This window comes from Eleutherodactylus coqui, chromosome 1 (genome assembly GCF_035609145.1).
Source record: "Eleutherodactylus coqui strain aEleCoq1 chromosome 1, aEleCoq1.hap1, whole genome shotgun sequence".
NCBI lineage: Eukaryota > Metazoa > Chordata > Amphibia > Anura > Eleutherodactylidae > Eleutherodactylus > Eleutherodactylus coqui.
Genome location: NC_089837.1, coordinates 424,631,137 through 424,647,761, shown reverse-complemented (window position 1 = coordinate 424,647,761; position 16,625 = coordinate 424,631,137).

Sequence of the window (16,625 nt, the reverse complement as noted above, 5' to 3'; positions counted from 1 at the left end):
AACAAAAAATACACCACAAGCTGCAGGAACCTACCAGGAACCCAGCTATGGCAACAAGGAGGAGAACAACAAAAGTTAAACCTGCCAGGCTGGAGGATTTCTTCCCAGCACGCAGCCCCCCCTCTGACATGGCCGACAGCTCACAGACAGCTGAGGTGCAGGAGGCTCCGATCCCAGCTAACAAAGGTGAGCGAGGGGACACTGCAGAGGGGATAGAGGAGACAGGAGATATCCCAGAGACAGGACAAGAGATGGGAGCAAGCAACCCTCCCCTGATAGAAGACAGCATAAAGCGCTCTAAGGGAGATAAGATGGCGTCGGACACGCTGTCACTGAGTGCCCCCTCCCCCACAAGCAGTCCCGAGAAGCAGAGGCAGAGAATGTCAGATAACACATGCATAGAAGCCCCTGAAGTTCCTGCAAATGCTCAAAATAGCAAGAAGGAGAGCGGGCTAGCTAATCTATCAGCCTCAGATAAGCCAGCCTCAGAGTTATATATTAAAGAGATAGTACTAGCTCTGAGAGAAACTATACAGCTAGATCTAAAAAGCCTAACATCTCATGTTGACACTTCAGTTCAAGAGGTTAACAACCGTATAGAAAAAACAGAAACAAAAATGGGAGAGATAGTTAAATCCCACAACTCCTTGATTGATGCCCACTACGAATTAGAGGGGACTGTTGCCAAACTACAACAAAAATTAACGGATCTTGAGGACAGAAATAGACGTAACAACGTCAAACTGCGAGGTGTCTCAGAAAAAATCTCCAACTCTGAAATAAAGGGATTTATCACACGATTCCTTAAAAAGATCCTCCCGAACATCCCAGAACAGGAGCTGCAGATAGACAGAGCCCACAGACTCCCCCTCCCAAAGTTTCTCAAGGAAAATACACCTAGAGACATCATAGTACGCATACATCACTACAGCACCAAAGAGGCACTCATGAACACTGCGAGAAAGCTAAAGGTGCTTCCAAGTCCTTATGCTGACATACGTCTATTCATAGACTTGTCACAAGCTACTATGGAGGCGAGACGTAGTTTTGCAGCTGTAACAACGGCATTGAGAGAGGCAAATATTCCCTACAGATGGGGCTTCCCCACAAAAATCATTGCTACAAAAGCTAATACAGTATATGTATTTCACAGCCCCTCTACAGCTATGGAGACACTAAAATCGTGGGGCGTACCAACCCCCGCCCCTAAACAAGTTCCGCCCTCTACCTCCGAGAAAAGCAGTTCCGACAAGTTTGGAAAATAAAGCTAGAACAAGAAGAAGGAAGAAAAGATCCCACTAAATTTTCCCTCTTTATGTTCCTGGAAAGGAAAAAGAAGAAAAAAAAAACCGTTTAAAAAACCAAAGGACACTTAAGGACACATTAAATCTACAGTCCATTCTGGAATACAGAGATGTGAGTCCTCTCACTTTAGTGACTTTGACCCCCCCCCACCGAACATGCAGGCACAAGCTTGTATAAACATTTTTTTGAAGGTTTATTGTTGTTTCACCTTGCGTCTCATGCAAAAACCCGCTACCAGCGAAGGAACAGTTACAACTTGTTCAATACTATCCTGTGCGGTATTCTCTTCACATGGCAAAAACACTTCTGGTAGCAAGGTTGATACTGGTAATCTGATGCATTACTCGTTTGTTGTTGTTTCTCGTTTCAATTATTTTTTGGCAGATAAACACAGATACCTCCAGTCTTCCGTCCTCCCGTGCAAACGACCCGCCATGCGAAAATGGCCACAAAATTGATGTCTCTGAACGCCAATGGCCTGAATTCCCCTTACAAAAGAAGCTCCGTGTGGAGAGAAGCATGCCGTCTCGGCGCGGATATAGTATGTATCCAAGAAACACATTTAGTAGACACAGACAGTCATAGAATGACACACAAAAAATTCCCCCAGGTTATACAAGCCTGCGCACAAAAGAAACATGCAGGAGTGCTGATAGCATTTAGAGACACAGCCCCGCTAAAAATTGATAAACAAATATGTGACCCAAAAGGACGTTACATAGTACTGGTGGGCACGCTAAAAAACACACAGGTCACTATAGCTAACATATACGTCCCAAATTCAAACCAAATCAAATTTCTAAACAAAATAAACAAAAAAATTAACAAAGTAGCCAAGGGATCTATAATCATAAATGGCGATTTTAACCTGGTACCAGAGAGATCTGTCGACACCACAAGCGACAAAGTGAGAGGGGGTATGTCCCTAGGCAACTGGATAAAGAAAGCCGCACTTTTTGACACGTTTAGGTGTCTCAATGCCTCCGCCAGGGAGTACTCATTTTTCTCTGCAAGACATAGGTCCTTTTCTCGCATAGATCTGTGCCTGGTAGACAGGTCTCTCATAACCTCTACAATCAGGGCTGAGGTTGGCACAATAACTTGGTCGGATCACGCCCCGATACTGACATCTCTGGCAATTGGGGGATTCCGCCACCTTCATAAAATGTGGAGAAACAATACTTATCTAATGAAAATACCCAAATTTCAAAAAGATATCCAAAACGCAATTGAAGACTACTTCACTTTAAATAATACGCCTGATGTAAGCCCTGAATTGCTCTGGACAGCACACAAAGCTTACATGAGGGGTATCCTTATAAAACTAGGAGCTAGGTACAAAAAGGAAAAACTAGAAAAAACTGATACCTTACTGACAAAAATCCAACAATTAGAAAGTCTAGCCCAGACTAATGCAAACCAGCAAATATATAACGACCTATTCAAAACAAGATTAGAACTGCGTAGGGTGCTGCAAGGGGATCACGACAGGGAAATAACCTCCCAACGTGCTAATGTCTACGCATCCCTAAACAAACCCTCTAAATGGATGGCAAACCTGACAAAGAAAAAGTCAATTAAAACTAACATCCCATACATTTGGAACTCAAAAAACAAAGAATTTAAAATATCCCACCCGAAACAAATATTGGAAGCATTCCGCCTATTCTATAGTAAATTATACAACTTAAAAGATGACCCACAAACTTCCCACCCTAACAACGAAGATATAGAAAAATTCCTGAATAAAATTAAACTACCATCAATAAACTCAGTCCAAGCCGCTAGTTTAGATCGCCCAATAACGGTATCCGAGGTGGCGGAAACAATTTCCTCCATGAAAAACCAAAAAGCGCCTGGCCCAGATGGATATTCGGCAGAATATTATAAATGGTTCTCAAACTCCCTATCTCCCTACTTGGGAAAACTCTACAGTTCAGCTATGGAAAAAGGATCGTTTCCTGAAGAGATGCTCCAGGCTACGGTGGTAGTGTTGCCCAAACCAGGAAGAGAGCCAGACGATCCAGCAAACTTTAGGCCCATTTCCTTGCTCAACACAGATGTCAAGATATATGCAAAGATATTAGCAAATAGATTACTCGATGTCCTACCGAGTGTTGTGCATTCTGATCAGGTGGGTTTTGTAAAGGGGCGGCAGGCCTCGGACGGCGCGAGGAGGGTTCTCAACCTTTTATATTCCTCACAAATCTCTAGATCCCCAACAACTATGATAGCTTTGGATGCAGAAAAAGCTTTTGATAGGGTTCACTGGGGATATGCGTTTCAAACGCTAAATAAATTTGGCCTCGGGGGGGGGTGTGATTCGCGCCGTCCGGGCCCTGTACTCCTACCCCACAGCTCGAGTGTTAATAGATGGCGACATTTCAGATAAATTTACCATTTCCAATGGTACACGCCAGGGATGCCCACTTTCCCCTATACTATATGTCCTCATGGTGGAACCCCTGGCCGAAATCATAAGATCCTCTATAGAAACAAGAGGAATTCCTCTAAACTCCCGCCAACACAAAATTGGCCTATTCGCCGATGATATTATCCTCACATTAACACACCCCCTGGAGTCTTTGAGAGCTGCCTGCCAGATCCTCGAACATTTTAGCAAAGTATCCTACTACAAGCTTAATGTTGACAAATCAAAAATACTAGGCATAAACATCCCACAAAGCCTACAGCACGCAATCCAATCAGAATTCTCTTTCAAATGGGGGGCTGACAACATCCCGTATCTGGGCATATTACTTTCTGCGGACATAAATAAACTAGAGGGAATTAACTATACTCCACTCTTAGAAACAATCCAAAAAGAAATCGACCATCTATCAAGAATAAATTTATCTTGGCTAGGCAGGATCATGACCTATAAAATGAAAATATTGCCAAAAATCTTATACCTTTTCAGGGTCCTGCCGATCCCCATATCAAAAAGCACAATCAAAAAACTACAAGCACAACTATCTGCATTCATTTGGAAGGGAAATAAACCACGATTAGCCCTTTCAATCTTAGCCTCAAACCGGAGAAAAGGAGGCGCAGATATACCTAACCTAGAAAAATATTTTAAAGCTACTATCCTGAACCAAACCAGATGCTGGACAAAAAGAGACAACACAATGGCCTGGGTAGGCATGGAAACTTGCCTCACAAAAACACCCAAAGGACACCTACTGCTACTTGGCGCATCACTCGCGGCCATGTCAACCAACCTTGCCCTAAACATCCCTCCCAAAAATTTGCCTCCTACAGTGGCATCCTCCCTAAAAATTTGGGAAGAATACACAAAAAAAGTAGCCACCTACGATACCCACAAAAAACCAAAACTGCCAATTGAAATACTAAACTTGTTTATATCTGATTTAAGAATTGACACCTGGAGAGTAAGGGGTGTGGAAAACTTAGAGGACATAATGACAGGAGAGGAACTAAAACCTTTTGAAATCCTACAGGAAAAATGTAACCTTCTCCAAAAAGACCTCTTCAATTATACCAGAATAAAAAATTTCCTTAAAAAGTCTCCTATATATAAGATAGAAATCCCGATGGAAGTCCAAAGAAAGATCACATCAGAACCCCTCCTGAGAAAGTCCGAAACCAGATATTTCTATGATATTCTGACAGGCGACAACAAATTATCCAAAAAAACACATATGCTTAGTTGGGAAAACGAACTGGGTACAGTTATTTCAACGGAATCATGGGAAAAGGCGTATAAAACGGCATGTGGCTCAACCAAAGGTCTGGGGATACTGGAAACACAAATTAAAGTAAATCTGAGATGGTACTACACACCGTGCTTGTTGGCCACAAGATTCCAAAACACCAATGACAAATGTTGGAGGAACTGTGACCAAAAGGGTACTCTAACGCACATATTTTGGGCATGCCCTGCTCTTGAGAGATACTGGGATCTTATTCTTAATCATCTAGACGAAATTCTAAAAACCCGTATCACAAGATCCGCAAAACTAACCTTATTATTGGTTGGCTTAAATAAATACCCTACAAAAATTAGTTATTTGCTGGGTCATGCCCTTATGACAGCAAAATCTCTCATTGCGAGAAGATGGAGAGAGCCCACACCTCCATCCTTTGGGGAATTTAGGGACCGTATGGCAGAACAACAATTATTCGAAAAGTGGATAGCACTAAGAAACAACTCTTTAAAAAAACATAAAGAGGCATGGGAGCTATGGAGGTAACCTTATTTGAAAAAGTTAAAGCTGCACAAAAATGCCAAGTTCATTCAATTCGATACATGTTGTATCGAAGTATTTCTTTTATATACAATTTCTGAAAATGTTTATCCGTTCTAATATTATTGATATAAGGAAAAAATGGGATTTGACAATTGCATGATTTAAATAGAAAACAACAACATAGTAATGTTAACATGTCTGCAACTATTACATGTCTTATAAACTGTGTGTATATTACATGTCTATATCCCAAATAAAGATTTAATATTGAAAAAAAAAAAAAAAAAAACACCGCAACCAGATCTTACTTTAAAGTGAATAACAAATTATTGAAAGTCTACATAGAAAGCATTTTTGTGGTGCTTCAAGAGTTGTTAACGTTTTTTTCAGGAAGCATTTTTTCTCCCATAAATGTCTTCATAGGTTTTGAAATATAGCAGAAAAATGCTTGTGTAAAACGTTGGATATAAATATCCCATCAAAAACACTTGTGAATAACATTAAAAATGTTTGAAATTCATGTAGCTTTTTTTGGCAAGCATTTAAAAACAAGTAATGTGTGTAAGAAGGAGACCATACAGTCATTACCTTCAATTTTCCACTTCTTCATAAAGCACTTCTTCAGTATCTGATACATTCAAGAGAGACTGTACTGCTACAAGAAAATGTAAAGCTCACAACCTTGTGTAAAACCTTTCAGTAACTTATAGTGCTCTTAATAATCGGAATATCTATCTATCTATCTATCTCATATATGCATCAAAAAGCACTAGCATCATGCACTACATCTTTTATTTTGTTTTAAAGGATTAGAAATAATGAACAAGGGGGCATGGTTCGGTCATCAGCCGAGATTAAGGCATACCTAAGGGCTCCGTTTATGTCTGTTCTCCTCAGCAACTAATTCAAACAGACCCATGGATCACTCACCACCCGGAGCACAGCTGATCCCCCAGAGCAGTTGGCATGACCAGAAGAAAGGTGGAAAAGTGCTCCACAAGCACTTAACAGAGGTTTTCCTCTGGGTGCCAACCATGGCAGTAGTGGCGGTGCCTCTCTCTCCTCCTCTGCCAGTAGCACTCTGAGCGAAGATGAAGCACTCAACAGAGTGCTGCTGGATACCTCCTCCCCTCCACACATGGCACACAGTGCTGAGAGCCATACAGATCCCCCTCAGGTGAGAGTAGACAAGGGGATCTGTATGGGGAAAGCTGGCAGGGCTTCCAAGATGGCATCCAGTCAGAGTAAAAATACAGGAAGTGAAGTGTTCCACACTGAATTGTCTCTCAAAGACAGCCCTATGAAACAAAAGCCTTGACTACAGGTTCCTACTATTTCTCATGAACCTTTGCCTTTAAAAGACCATATAAACAGCCTTCCATCTTCTGATCAGCCGGCATCTGAGAGGTTTATAAAAGAAATTATACTGACTTTAAAGGGCTCTATACAGAGGGATTTCAATTTGCTATCTGCCAATCTTAATTCCTCAATAACTGAACTGGATGATAATACCAATCACTTAGAAAATAAAATGTGTGAATTTCTGCAATCCCATAATGACCTAATTGAATTTCATTATGCATTCGTAGAAGAGGTACTGAATGTAAAAAACAAAATGGCGGACGTGGAGGATAGAAACTGAAGAAACAATCAAAATTTTTTGTGGAATCCCTAAGACTATTAGTTCCCCAGAGCTGAAAAAGTACCCAACTCAAATAATTATAACACTACTACCAGCAACCCTTTCACAGGAACTTGTCATTGACAGGGCGCATAGACTACCAAAACCAAAATTCCTAGCAGACAATGTTCCAAGAGATGTCATAGCTACAATTCATTTCTTCAATACTAAGAAAGGTGTATTGCATGTAGCATATAAAGCACCCAACCTGCCAAGCCCATAGGCTAATATACATTTCTTTGCTGACCTCTCACCTGCTACAATGCAAGCGAGAAAAGCCTTCTCTACTGTTACCTCCTCGTTAAGACAAGCACACATTCCCTATTAATAGGGATTCCCAACAAAGCTCCTAGTCCATAAGGAAGGCCAAACACATATTATCAACACAGTAGAAGAGGGAATCGATCTTGTGAAGAAATGGGGCCTACAGACCTCTAATGATACGTCAAGAAACCCCGCAAGAAAATCTAGGAGTGGATCAACAAATCCCCAGCCCACTGAGCTCCCTCCTTTACATGCATGTGAAATGGAGAGCTTTTGAATTCCAGGCAAAATTTTTCCCCTAATAATGTGCAGGTTTTAAGACCTACTAAACTTACTATGTCATTGATTTATTTTCTTTTACAGGTCTTCAACTTGGCAAAAGTAAATTCCATCCAGCAGGTTGTTATCTGCAATAAGTCTGCATTGATCGTTACAGTTTATATGTTTTCATTTTAGTTCTTTATTTTAAACCTCTTACATTTCAGTACTATGGCACTTAAAATCCTCTCCCAGAATGCGAGGGGACTTAATACCCACTTTCAAAGATACATGGTCTAGAAGATTGCACTGCACAACAATGTTGACATGGTTTGTCTGCAGAAAACACACTTTTCAACAGCTTCTCATCCAAAATTCACCCACAAAAAAATCCTAATAATATACTTGGCAAGTGCAAAAAAAAAGCAAGCTGGGGTGTTGATTGATTCAGGGACATAGTCCAATTTAACCTCTCTGGAATGGTGGCTGTTTCTAGAGCGAGTTTTATTATTCTCCCTGGTTCAATAGGAGATATAAAACTGACCCTGGCTAATAGGTATGCACTCAACTCCTCCCAAATCACTTTCTTAAATAAAACTATAAGGAAACTATGCAAAATCCAAATCAGAAAGCTTATAATATGTGAGACTTTAATATAATACGAAACTCGGGCCTTGACTCCACATAACACTCAATTAGAGTATCTCCCACCCTTGCCCCTGGGATCCATTAGAAAGCACTATGCAACACTTTTCACTGCCTAAATTCCTTACCTGAAGAGTATATCTACTACTCCCCTCACCATAAACCCTTTTCCCACAAAGACCTATTCCTGGTGGATAGATGAATGCTTCCCCTGACCGAGTCTTCAGAAATAGAGACAGCTATTATCCAATTCTCCTGTCTACCAAGTTCCTAATAACTAGAAACTGGAAATCTCCCAGGTCCCCCATGCTCAAAGACCTAATAAGTGTAATTTCTTAACATATCTCCTATGAGAGGTTAATAGCTATGCATAATGATGGTTTTCAAAAAGTTTCATCTTATGTGGAATAACTGGCTCCAACTCTTTCCCCAATAATACTGCCTCAATATTGTATATTTTCTTTGTTTTTTTTGTTTGTTTTGTTTATTAATGGCTTTACATGCTTGACAATAGTTGATTAGTCCAGCTTCTGCTTCTCATTTTCTCTTTTCTTATGTTTTTATCTCTTTACTTATTGTTAATTAAGAGTTGATGAAAAGAGGACCACTGCTGGAGGGCAGAACTCCTTTGAAGGGTGCATGTTAAACTGAGAAAAGATCACATTTTATGTAACAGTGATTCTGTATTTTGTCAATTGTAATAATTCTGAAATATCCAAGAAAAAGTTACATTGGAAAATAAATAATGAGCATGATATACCATTACATTACTTATGACACATTTTCCCACCTGTTTTTACAGATTTATTTTATAGTCCTTGTTCCCCCCAGTTTTGAACCTTTTTCACCTGTTTTTGACAACTTCAGATTACAGTACATTAAAGTCAGTTGGGGAGATGGCCAAAAAACGAATTTCACAGATAAAAAAAATGATGCAAGAATTAGTAATAAATATTATCTGTTGTCCTACTAGTTTCCGTGTAAAGTGAAGGGGTCAAATCAGTGGGATGTACATAAAAGTACTGCTTTAGCTGTTTTAACTATTTTTCTTCTGAAAACAATCTGTTGTCAGAACAGATGACAAAGAATACATTTTCTGATTCAAAGTACCCAAAATAATCCATTGATAAAAATTACTTCCTTCATACTTTTATACATTTTTTTGGTAAAAATAACAACTTATAGAACTACACAACAAAGCTGAATAAAGCATATGAATGTGAACAAAGACTTTTCACATGTATAGCATTTACAGTAAAAGTTACTACTCTAACTTTTCTTTATTCTAGACTATTGCTGTTTTAAGACTGTGATCACTTTCTTGATTAGAAGTGCACATTTCTTTTACGAAACTTTTTGTGGAAGCAGATGTTAAAATAGTTAGCCGTGGGTATTATAAAATATTTCAAGGCTTTTCTAATCCTTTTATAAATGTATGTGTAAACGCTACTTTACATTGTTGTCTTTTATCTACTTCATTTTCCTTAGAACTAATTTAATTGATCTATTTGCTTTATATCATTGACAACAGCATCCTAAAACAACAGATGGATAGTAATTTGTTTAAAAAATATTTTGTACTGATGCTTTTTTTTATCTTCACAACAATAAAATCTTTTAATATTTTATATTTGCTAGAAGCTTGCTGACTCCCTTTATTCCAGCTGACATTCAAAGATTGCATGCATCATGTTAAAGGAAAACTGTGATAAGGTATAAGGAGGTCATATTGTAACATTAAAATATACCATAGAAATAAAAGATTGAGGCATTCTAGATCTGGAATAATCTGTTTAATTTACTTATTGTCAGTATCTAATAATTGATAAACTATAGAAATACTTATACTTCACATTGATTCTTGAATGATACCTATGATATCTCTCATACTTGAGATGTTATGCATTTCTCTTACAAGATAATTGCAGTGCTATCTACATTTTCTGTGAAAATTGTTTCTAAAAAATCAACAACCTGTCCTGCAATCAACTTCAAAAATTATATTTTGATAAAGAAGTTTAGTTATGCCCAGCCAAATACAGAAAAGCAAACCATTTATTGGTCAAAATCAGTTACATCATTCAGGGGTTTATTGTAACATAGCGTGCTCGGCTGAAAAAAGACAAATATCCATCCAGTTTAGCCTGTTCCCACACCCCTCCCACATTTGTAGATCCAGAGGAAGGCAAAAAAAATAATGAGGCAAAATCCAATTAACCTCATTTTGGGGGAAAAAATTCCTTCCGGACTCCATAATAGCAGTAAGAATAATCCGAGGAACAACATTTGAAAAGTTCCTACCTGATTCCAAGACCAGCAGTTGGAAGATACCCGGATCAACAATCCTTCAGGTTATTTAATATCTTTATTCTGTAATGCCATAGTGCTCTTAAAAGATGTCTAATCCTCTCTAAATCTATCAGCACATCCTCAGGTGGCTTCACACGAGCATGTTTTTGTGCGTGCATACGTACGCACAAAAACGCGCCTATTAGAACCAATGCATTCCCTATGGTGTGTTCACATGTCTGTGTTTTACAGGTGTGTGCCTGCAAAGATAGGACATGAGTGCACCATAGGGAATGCACGCGTTGTCTTCAATGGAGCCGTGGCTGCTGCCGGCGGCTCCATTGAAGGCAATGGCCTACCGGCACCCCTTAAGTGTTTTTTAGGGAAGAGCTTTAAATATAAGCTTTTCCCTGAAAAAACAACAATTTTAGTGTAAAAAAAAAATATAGCTGTCCGCCGCTGCCACGTCCCCCATGGGGATGAAGAACACATCTGCCACATTCATATTGAAGTAAGACTTACAGGCCCCTTTCTGTATATTGGAATCACATTGGCAATGCGCCAATCCAGTGCTACAACCCCAGTCTCAATCGGGTCCCTAAATATAAGAAAAAGCAGTCTGTCTGTCACATCATTTAATTCCCTTACAAACCTCCTGTGTTAGGCAGGTGATATTTAGTGGGGGATTCATTTTATCCCCTTGCATCTCATGTAACACTTCTTTTTCTATCGTGAATGTACTTGAGTAAAAACTATTTAATAAATCTGCCTCCCCCATCATTTTCCATGGTTTCCTCTGCATTATTAGTAAAAGGGCAAGTGCTTTCAGTGCAAATCCTTTTACAGTTTAAATAATTGAAAAAATAGTTCAGAGTTATTTTTGCTCTCCCTGGCAATCAGTTTATTTTACTTACATATTTTGTTATTTTTCCTGTATGTTTTTAGCGCTTCTTCACTGCTTTCTTGTTTTAGTAATTTAAAGGTCTTCTTTAGAGATGAGCGAACGTACTCGTTACGAGTACTTACGCACCCGAGCACCGCCATTTTCGAGTACAGCAGTACTCGCGCGTAAAGATTCGGGGGGCGCCGTGGCGGCACGGGGGGTAGCAGTGGGGAGTGGGGGGGAGAGGGAGAGAGAGAGGGCTCCCCCCTGTTCCCCGCTGCTCCCCCCCCGCACCGCCGCGCCTCTCCCAGCCCCCCGGCGCCCCCCGAATCTTTACGCCCGTGTACTGAAGTACTCGAAAATGGCGGTACTCGGGTGCGTAAGTACTCGTTACGAGTATGTTCGCTCATCTCTAGTCTTCTTTTTTTCACTAATAAATTTTCAGTTTCTTCTGTGATTTTTGGAGGTCTATAGAAAACTCCTATCAGGATTTTATTAGTCTTTCCTCCCCATATTTCTTCCCATTGAGATTCCATGTGTTCATCTCCTACACCTATATCTTCTTGAAGTCTCTGCATTAAGTAGGGTTTAACATACATACCTACCTTTTCCCCTTTATAGTTCCCACAATCTCTTCTGAAGAGGTTGTAACCCTGTCATTTCACCACCCAACCGCATTTGTCATAAAGCCATGTTTTCGTTATTCCTACTATATCGTAGTTTTATTCAGTCATTCTCGCTTCAAGCTCACCCACTTTACTGATCAGACTTCTTGCATTCATTGCCATACAGTTTATAGGGTTGTGGTTATTATTTGTATTCATTATGCTACTTATAGTCCTATTAGCTGCTGTATCAGTTCTAATTGTACTAAACTCCTCCCCCAGCTTGACTCCCATTTTCATTTCTTAATCCAAGAACTCTGTCTACACTGTCTTCTCCCCCTATCTTGTTGTCCTTCCCCAGTCCCTAGCTTGAACACTCCTACAACCTACTAGCCATCTTCTGCCCCAGCACAGTTTCACCCTGATCATTGAGATGCAGCCCGTTCCTACGGTAGATCCTGTAGCCAACAGCAAAGTCAGCCCGGATGTCCAGGAACCAAAATTCCTCCATTCTACACCAATTGCACTAAAGGCACCCAAATTATTTGCCAGCTACATTTCCAGGAAAGATATTTGTCTACAATAAAAAGTCACACTTAAAGTTTAAACTGGAGAGTAAAGGCTTGAGAAAGGCTTCAGGCGAAGCCGTAACATCGCCAGTCTTTTTTACTATGGAGGAATAAAAAGTGTTTTTTATTGAAATACATCAGATGCTGCCTGGCTCTATTTCATATACTGGCTTATCTATTGGGTCTTGATTGAGCTTGACCTCGCTGGGCTGTTGCACCATATACCTCTATTGAGTGCTGCGTTATTCAGATGATTTAACCCTGTCAAGGATTTCCACCAGCACCCGCTGTCCAAGCAGGCATCAAAGGAAACCTTTAGGCTGTGATCCAATGTGATGGAGATAAGTCCTGGGTCACTAACAGCAACCTGGATGACCAGAAGCTGATAAATTTTGCACAAGTGTCCAAAAAGAAAAAATAGAAAACAATAGTGTCCCCGCTCTTTAACAAGCCACAAAGTATATGACTTAATGATCTGTTGGAGACCTTCAATCAGGATAACTGATTGAAGGTCTCCACCGAAAGAAGTCTCCAGGCTGCATTCTGCTGCCCACCCCACCACCTATGCTAGTGACCCACTCCCCTCTCAGCTCCTCTGGTCCCTTTCCCCACCTCTCATTACTCACCTTACCACAATCTGAAACCTCTCCCTAACCTCTGGCACTTTCCCCTCCGCATTTAAACACTCCATCATATCCCCTCTGCTTAAAAAACCAATCCTTGACCCGACCGATGCTGCCAACTAGCAATCCGTCTCAAACCTCCCTTTTATCTGCAAATTACTAGAATGCCTTGTCTACTCCCGCCTCACATGCCTTCTCTCTGACAACTCACTCCTCGACCCTCTCCAGTCTGGTTTCTGCTCTCTACACTCGACAGAAACTGCACTCACAAAAGTATCAAATGACCTAATGTCCGCAAGTTTGAGAGGAGACTACTCCCTACTAATCCTCGTTGACCTCTCTGTGCATTTGACACTGTCGACCATGACCTCCTTCTCACTTTGCTCCACTCTATTAGTTTAAAGGACACTGCTCTCTCATGGCTCTCCTCCTACCTCTCTGGCTGTTCTTTCAGTGTCTCCTTTGCTGGCTCTATCTCCTCTCCACTTCCTCTCGCTGTTGGGGTACCCCAGGGCTCGGTCCTTGGTACCCATCTCTACTCTATCTATACAGTTCCAATTGGGCAAACCATCCACAAATGTGGCCTCAAATACCATCTCTACGCTGATGACACCAAACTACACACCTTTTCCCGTGAGATCTCTGAACCATTCCTCAAAAATATCACTGACTGTCTGTCCGCTCTCTCTAATATTATGTCCTCCCTTTTTCTCAAACTTAACCTATCTTAAACTGGCCTTCTCATCTTTCTGCCTTCCAACCGACCTCCCCTCAACATCTCCATTCCAGTGTCTGGCATCATCATAACCCCCAGACAGCATGCCGCCTGGGGGTCACACTGGACTCTGAACTCTCCTTTACCCCCACATTCAATCTCTGGCCCAAACATGCCACATGCACCTCAGAAATATTGCTAAAATACGGCCATTTCTCACCACGGACATGCTAAAGACACTCGTGGTCACTCTCATCCACTCCCGACTCAATTACTGCAACTCAATATTCATCGGTGTCCCCCGCACCAGACTCGCTCCACTTTAATCCATACTAAATGCTGCAGCTAGGCTCATTTTCCTATCCAGCCGTTACTCAGATGCCTCTTCACTATGCAAGTCACTGCATTGGCTGCCCATCCACTGCAGAACTAAATTTAAACTTCTCAACCCCACCCACAAAGCCCTGCACGGAGCTGCGTCACTATACATCACCTCCTTCCTGTCCGTACAACACCCAGCCCACTCAATCTGATCCGCTAACACACTCAGACTAAACACCCCTCTAATATGAACCTCACATGCTCGCCTACAGGACTTCACCAGAGCAGCATCCATTCTCTGGAACGCTCTACCCCATGGCATCCTGACAATTCCCGATGCATGAAATTTCAGATGTGCCTTTAAACACACCTCTTCAGGGAGGCATGCCAAATTCCCTGACCTGGTCCCCCGCTCCTCCCTATGGCTCCCCACACCTTCCACCCTGCCTATCACATACGACCTCTACCCCTGCACCTCCTTACCGCCCCACCCCGTTTGTTGTCTAATGACTGATTTTCACATTAAATCCCCTACTGCCTGTGTCCCCCATGCCTCATCCCCCCCCCCCTTTGTACCTCCTGTACCACTCCCACCCCATTTGTTTCAAACTGATTTTATCTCAAATTGTAATTGTAGTACTCTTTGCATTTCTGCCATACTTGAAAGCACTGGCGAATAAAGGCCAATTTAGACACAATGATTATCGCTCAATATGCGCTCAAAAGCCGTCTTTTGAGTGATAATTGTTGTGTCTAACTGCATCGTGCAATTTTCATGAAGCTGTCGCTCATCGTTGTCTTTCCGCATGCTGAAAGGCAATGATGAGCCTTATCGGGGATTCACAGAGGGATATAGCTGATACTATTGTTCCAGCTATATCCCGCTCCCTGATGACAGGCTGGGTATAAAGAACAGCTCTGTTCTCCCCACCCTGCTCGAAGTGCTCAGCTGTATAATAGTTGGGTGCTCCGAGCAGAGAACAGCTGGATGCAGAAGATGAGCGGGGACATCCCGCTTGTCTTATGCATCCTTCGCTTGGAGCGGTCGGCTGTATAACAGCCAAGCGCTCCGAGCAGGGAATAGCTGGATGCAGAGACAAGCAGCCTCTGCTTGAACGACATTTTTTGAGTGATAATTGTTGTGTCTAAATGGGCCTTATTGGCGCTATACAAATAAAGATTGTTATTATTATAACTCCCATTAACTTCAATGGTAGATATGAAGATAGTATAAGGCTGCTGCATTGACTGTTTATGTAACACCTGGTGAGGTTGTCGGGAAGCATCCACGGCTTCCTATTTGAGCCATGAAATGTTGAGATGGGAATACTGCCTTAACATCAGAATGTTTTAGAGCAGGGTTTCCCAAAGTGTGCTCCGTGGAGCCCTTTGGGCTTCACGAGTAATTATCAGGGCCTCTGACAGAGGGCCTAGGTCCCCACTCTTCTTAACGGTAAGTAGAGCGGGGACCAATTGCAAGTTATGATAGGGGTGATTGGGGCGACTGCCCCAGGGCCGAGACTCCAAGATAGATTGGGTCATTGTGGTTGTGGAGTTAGAACTTAGTGCATCATCTGGTATATACTTATATGGACTTACTACTGTTAGAATATCTACTTGTCCAGTAGGAGTGTAACTGGAATAAGAGTCCACGCCTTTTATACATTTTTATTTTTATCTTTACCTAATAAAAGTTATATTTTAGTGATTCCCTCAGTGATAGGCTTGTTGACACACAGGGTTTTCTTTTCTGTCACGGTGACAAATCCATGTTAAGCTGCTCTTAGGACTTATTCATATGGTTGTAATTTTCGTGCATGTGACTGTTACAGTCAATACGACTATTCAGACATGCATTTTTGTTTACAAAGACCAATTCTCTGTACAAAAACAATTGCAGCATGTAATATTCTGCTCTGAATTCTTGGATGACAGTCACTCATTTAATTCAATGGTGTGAAAAAATAACATACCTGTAGTGTGTATGGATTGACATCTGCGTACTCTTTAAAAAACACTACTAAGCGATGCTATAAAAAAATTACCTTCAATTTTTTTTGCACAAGAGACCAAAAGATAAGACACAGATGATGCATACAGAAAAAGGAGAAACACAATGTCCATGGACGGAACTATAATCTAGTTATCATGAACTACAATCCAACATGATTGTGTGGTTCAGTGTGGCTTCAAATGGCCATAGGCACAACTACACTCTCCACAGAGAGCACTTGCGCCTGAATGAGGTTTCTT